Source organism: Bidens hawaiensis, unplaced genomic scaffold (genome assembly GCF_021521415.1).
Source record: "Bidens hawaiensis isolate Kalapana, Puna unplaced genomic scaffold, B.hawaiensis_p1.1 tig00007232_1, whole genome shotgun sequence".
NCBI lineage: Eukaryota > Viridiplantae > Streptophyta > Magnoliopsida > Asterales > Asteraceae > Bidens > Bidens hawaiensis.
Window position 1 is genome coordinate 511,392 of NW_027491497.1, and position 6,051 is coordinate 517,442.

General features: G+C 32.9%; 1 long non-coding RNA gene across 2 annotated transcripts; it reads right to left on the reverse strand.

Annotated features, from left to right (window-relative positions):
- Positions 1 to 2,838: 2,838 nt before the first annotated feature.
- On the reverse strand, positions 2,839 to 5,718 carry LOC143634736 (uncharacterized). Of its 2 annotated transcripts, XR_013153917.1 has the most exons (5): positions 5,586 to 5,718; positions 5,429 to 5,491; positions 3,802 to 3,854; positions 3,558 to 3,669; positions 2,839 to 3,000 (listed from the first exon to the last, which is right to left on the reverse strand). It is a non-coding gene; the product is annotated as an uncharacterized LOC143634736 (long non-coding RNA). The 2 variants fall into 2 exon arrangements; XR_013153916.1 differs by lacking the exon at positions 3,802 to 3,854.
- Positions 5,719 to 6,051: the final 333 nt, after the last annotated feature.

Below are 6,051 nucleotides of genomic sequence, written 5' to 3' on the forward strand. Positions count from 1 at the left end.
AAGGAATTAAAGTAATTCGATAAGTTAATTCGTTAAGGTATTGGTAAAGAATTAAGGTAATTCGTTAATGTGTATGACGAAGTGTGGAGATCTTAACGAATGGAAGGCCATTCGTGTGATTTTTATAACGAATTAAGACTGGAGAGCACGAACTAAGTTAACGAAGGGAGAGCACGAACTAAGTTAACGAATGAGATGGATACTTATAACGAACTGAAAGACAATCCGTTAAAAAAAGTTATTTTTTGGGAAACTATTTCTTGCGCAATTATTTTTCCTGGATACTCCTCGTAAGTGAGACGTCATTCTTGAAAATTTTGGCGATAATATTTATTTTTCGAAAAATTTCGGTGAATTTTTTACGGGAAAATCGGGAAAAATTTTCTTAATCGAAATTTTTCTGGGATGTTCCTAATGTATTAGGTACTCCTCTCTCAAATTTTGGTGACATACTTTCCGGCCGACTTTTTACGCGTTTCAATTGGCCGAGGGGGAGCCCGCGTGTAATTTAAGGATGAGTTTTGTTTGTGAATTTTGGAGATTATTCAAGACCTTGCTGAATTTGTCAAGAAAAGGGGGAGATAAAAACTTTCATATGAGTTTATTTGACTTGCATTTTCCTACGTTTGTAAGGTTTCTTGAAAAATTACTGCAATTCTGGTGGTAATTCATGCTTTCAAAGCTACGTTTGACTGAGTTCAAGACTGCAACTGTTCTTCGATTTGTGATTGATTTGTTAAAAGATTGAAACCGGACTATGTGGGATACGAGTGTCTATTCGTTTCTTCTTTCTGAGGGACTTTGATCCTGACTATGTTGGCTACGAGTAAATGGCGGATTACTTCTGTTGAGGGGGATGATTCTCGAACGAGTTGATCTTATTGAAGAATATACGAGTCTTGTCATTGGATTGAATAATTTGATTATTTGGGGTTTATTAATGGAGGTTGGAACTCTAAATATTATGCTCAAACATTAGTGCATCTTTGCGAATGGGATGTGGAAGAGCTTCAAAGGGTATATTTGGGATACACGTTAACAAGAGAGGGAAAATCGAAGTGAAAGATGTTGAATGATCGAGTTGTTCATGAAGACGTGTGACGAGGTTACACGTAAAGATATGTTTTCTTTACCGGTGCTGACGGATAACTGATGACTTGATGCTGATTGTTGAAAGATTGAACCATATCATACGCCAATGGATGATTGAGATGATCTCCAAGAGTTGCTCACTTTGAGGGGTTGATCTGATATGAGAGGCTTCAAGTTGTTGGTTTGCTGGAAAGATTTAAAGATTGCCTGTCTAACAAGCCCGGAAATCATCAATCAAGGGGGTGTCTGTTGGAGCACGGTTTTGTGGCTGGTGATTTGCAGTTAAAGTATTCAAGATTAAAGTATTCGATAGCTACGAAAAAGGGGGTGTCTGTTAGTGCACGGTTTTGGTGTCCGTAGCAATCGAATAAGTTATAGATAGTCTAGAATGTATATTTAATGTAAAATGGCCCATTCGCTATGGATTGTATAGCGAATGGGGTCCATTCGTAAGTTAACTAGACTAGTTCGTTAAGGTATAAGCCCATTCGTTATGGAAGCATAACGAATGAGGGCTAGTTCGTTAAGTTATTACCATTCGTTATGGAATCATAACGAATGGAGTCTAATTCGTTAGGAATATATAACGAATTCGTTATGAATATATAACGAATTAGGCTTAACTTAACGAATTGGAGCATATTGCTTATAAATAGGCTAATCCATGCTCATTTGTAAAGTGATCCCACATATGAGAGATGTGAGAGATCCTAGATCTAAGTTATTATCCTCTTCATAAGTTATTATCTATTTATCCCTTATCTATCATTAAAGTATGTATTTAAAGTATTAATCGTTCTTGTGTTTAATTGATGTATCGACGCGGCTAGATCCGAGACGGGATAAAACAAGTTGGATTCAACATTCCAAGTACTTTAATAAAATATTTAAAATCAGTTTGTAAAGTATTTTTAAATAAGTATACAAGTCTTCATATCTAAAAACACACTTGTGTGTCTTAAGCGAGTGAAAGTCGGTTTAGTTCGGTTTGGTTCGGTTTCCATCTCACAATAATTTCATAGATGGTTTCTGATGTACGTGAGTGCGCGGCTTGTATAAAATATAAGAGGTTTGATTATTATTTGCTTTTGCACAAGATCGTGTTTTAAATTTATAAAAGTGATTTCTACAAAGACTAAACACACACAAAATAGGCAAGTGTACCTATCGTATATGTAGAATAGTATTGGTAAGAACCAAGTATCGATTCGTGGACACAAATGTTTCAAGTAATAAATCGTTGTTTGATGTGCTTAAAACAGTAAATTAAATATTAACTAAATTAACAAGTAATAAATACTAGACTCACTACAAATAAAAAGCCATTCAATGGCATACAAAAAGTGTCACAAGAAACCAAAAAAATGCCACTAAAGAACCCTAATGGAATGAGTGGCACACAAAAAAAGTCACTAGAAGCGCTACCATTAAAGCCTTTTAGTGGCAGTTTTTCCGTCTGCCACTACAAACTTTTAGACTTTTAGTTGCACCTTTTTCACATGTCATTAAAAAATTTTTAGACTTTTAGTGGCACTTTTTGTTCATATGCCACTACGAACCTTTGGACTTCTAGTGACACTTTTTTTCATCCGCCACTAAAACTTTTGGATTTTTAGTGGCAATATTTTGGCTTCAACTCAAACTTTCAGTGACACTTTTTTTATCACTACAAACTTTTGGGCTTAGTGACACCTTTTAACAAAATAATTAACAAAAATAATTAACCAAAATTAAAGTTCGATCACATTCGAACACATACCAATCACATACAAAATGTCTAATAACTCTCAAATCTAGTCAAAATATCAAACATATAAAATGTAAAGTAACAAATATTTGAATAAAAAACAGAAAACTTCACCACGCTCAATAACCTCTTTTACCATATTCAATCTTCATGCGAGGTACCTAATAAGAAAAATAAAGACTTATCAATATGAAAACAATATGGACACTAACTTGTGTAACCAACTTAATTGTTAAGCTAAAACCAATAATAACCTATTAAAGTCAACCATATCAACACTAACCTTGTTTAGGGATGCAAACAAGCCGTGTTGAACCGCTCACGAGCTACTTGATATCGGCTCGTGAAAAAGCATGATCGAGCCGAGCATGAGCCCGATCCTAAAAGTAAGCTTGTTTAATAAACGAGCATGAGCCCAAGTTTTACTTGCCAATCTCAAGCCGGTTCACGAGCCTAAATGAGCCTAGCATTTTAATATATATATGATGTGTGTGTAAATATATATATATATTGTTGTGAAATAATAACTAAATAATATGTTATATATATAATTATAACTGAAAAAATATAAATATAATTATGAATATATTAAAATTCATTAATAAACAGTATACGGGCCAAGCTGAGCCGAGCTTGAACTCTATGTATAATAAACGGGTCGAGCTCGGAATCGGCTAGCCTAGTTTGCACCCCTAGCCTCAATAAATATAAAACTAACCTACTAAGCTTCTTTATATCCACAAAATTATAGTATTTGCAGTATCTTTTAGCGTAGCATGTGCAAGGACACCTGTAAGTTCCATAATGTTCTTTTTGTCCACAAGGATGTCCTACAACAAAAAAAGTTATTATTATTAATATTCAATATAAGAAATTAAGAATGAAGAAAAGAAGCACACATGCATCATAATAAGAGTTGGTTGTTCTGAACAGCAGGAGGAACTATTTCATAAAGAAAATACCTAACTCGCAATGGTAAGCAGAAGTTTGTCCAGCAAAAGCTTTTACTTGTTATCTGTCTCGTATCAAATCAGCAAAATTAAATTAAAAGACAGGAAAATGAAAATTTAAAAACTTCATAACATATACAACTTAAAAAGGGGGAAAACATAATAGTACATATGCAATTCACAATTTCAAAGAGCCAAGACGATCCTTTTACAACTTTAAAAAACCATCCTATTGATTGGCAGCTGATTATGGTATAGCGGTTGTATCGACGGGTATAATAGGTCAATTCGTTGGGTCAAACCATCCTTTTAGAACTTCAAAGGAAGAGTCAAGAAACTAAAAAAGAGAACTGAAAGGTAAAAAGAAGGAAAACCTGCTGCACTTTTAAGCACATATGGCTACTCTTTGTTTAATAATATAAAATTTTAATCAATAGAAGCAAGTACTTAGACTTAACATGACTAATTAACTATTTAAGCAGAAATTAAAACACTAATTGTGTTCGAGCCTTGATCACCTGTTGTAAAATTACTAGACTTAATATGGCAATGTAAATATAATTAGCTTCCAATCACTAACATCAGTTGCAATCATGGTTGTTCACATCAAAATGTGAACAATTTTTCTAGTTGTCTTTTAACGAAAGTTGCCGCTAAAATAACTAAAAAGAGGCTAACCCTTTTGTAAATTGCACTATAAAATTCTTAGTCTGTAAACAGGGAAGAAACCTAGACTTAAATACTGGAGGAAATAGAGATGGATCACATCCAGGGGCGGACCCATATAGAACCCATCGTGGTCCCGAGACACCAATGTTTTTTAAAAATTACCAAGAGGCGGTGTATTAAATTTTGTAAGGACCCCGTAAAAATTAATACTTGGAAGCCATACTATTAATGTTGAACTAGTCTAGTGGAAAGTCCCTTGTTTTTCTTTTGAGAGGTTGCAGGTTCAAGCCTCACCATACTTTGTTTTTATTGTTTTTTATATCCTAGTCCATATTAGTTGTTTAGTTAGGGTATTTGTTTTTGTTGTTTTTTTATATCCAAGTCAATATTAGTTATTTAGTTAGGATATTTTTGTTATTCGTTAGTTTCTCACATATAATCATTATCACCATGCAACTTATATAATGATAACATGAGTTTTGCATATTCGTTTATTATTTATCTTGTGTATGCATATTATAATTAATCATTTATATGTGTTAGAGTTAATTTTTCATGTTTGGTCGTGTATGTAATACCATATATATAGCTTACGTTTATGTTTTTCGTGTATGAATAAAAATGAATTAAAAGTCTCTTTTCTTATCTAGTTTCCAATCTAAATTCTTACTACTTACTCGTTTCCAGTGACACCATATTTCCGTGTTTTATTATGTTTATCGTCTCGACCCGACCGGAATAACGACCGACCCGGAAATTTTGTAAACCGAAAAAATTAGGACCCCATTGACAAAAATTCTTGGGTCCGCCACTAATCACATCCAGCATAATAACATCAAAATTGATACATCAAGATGAAATCAAACAAATTAATTAATCATATATAACCGAATCTAATTCTCTTTGGTTCACAACAATAAATTACCATAAACATCAACACATAAAGAGTAATTAAGATTATTTTGGATACCTTATGTTCAGAAAAAATACGTTGCTACATATGTTGAAGAACGAACTCTAACTTTATGTAGACCTGCAATTGAAACCCAGAACGATTGACAACAAAAATCATTGTTGAGATCGGTGGTATGCAGCAAGAACTAACCATACAAATCGAATAATCTTACCTTTAAATTAAACTTGCAGCGACCTGCTTCATCTTCACCATCATCGTAAACAAAACTAACGTGTTGGTGTTAATTAACAATATAAATGTATGCTTTATAAACGTAAGCAAACGAACATAATTGTATATAGATGAACCATCAGTATGAAGATAAAGCCAATTATAAAAAAAATATTATATTTGTAATCATCAAATATATAGCCTCCAATTCATGGATTTAAACTATTATTCCAGAACTAAATATATAATGTGTAGTGGAGGGGCTACAAATTGAGACGTTTTGCGCCATGTGGCGCCCAGTCAACAAAGGATGGGTTTTTGTTTTTGGGATGTAATGGTGTAGGGGCTACAATAATAATATAATATATATATATATATATATATATATATATATATATATATATATATATATATATATATGTATATATACAACACACACACACACATATTAATATAATAATAATAAA